Below are 591 nucleotides of genomic sequence, written 5' to 3'. Positions count from 1 at the left end.
TTAAGCAATAGCGGAATTATAAATAAAATCGAAATATAATGCAAATAATCAACATATGTACTTATATTAGTCACTTAACATTTACCATTAATTTTATGGTGCAATTGTCCTTTATTTTCTTTCACCCAACATCATACATCATGGCATATACGCCATTAATAGGACTGTAATAGCATTACCGGCAATACCAAATAATTTCCTTTAAATTTCCAGTATTTTTATACTATATAATGCACATATGTTTTAAAATGACACGCATCTATGGTCACGAATATAGCATTTTCCCTTACGTCTGTAAATGTAACCTATTACACATATACCAATTTGCTGACTGACTCTTACGCAGTTAAGTATATAAGTGTATACGAGTTTACATTTATATAAACTCATATATATATATGTATATATATTTAATATGTTTGTAACATATTAAAGGTAAATTCCATTTTACGTGCTCATTTTAAACGTGCTGTGATTTATATTCACCCATGTAAGTCCCTTGTGGTTGCACACATATTCAATTTGCTTCCGTAAAACAACAAAAATTGAGAGTCAAAACCCGGATTCAACTATTAAAGTTGAGTACCAATA

Source organism: Teleopsis dalmanni, chromosome 2 (assembly GCF_002237135.1).
Source record: "Teleopsis dalmanni isolate 2A chromosome 2, ASM223713v2, whole genome shotgun sequence".
NCBI lineage: Eukaryota > Metazoa > Arthropoda > Insecta > Diptera > Diopsidae > Teleopsis > Teleopsis dalmanni.
The sequence above is the reverse complement of the archived record's forward strand: the minus strand, read 5'-3'. Positions refer to the sequence as shown.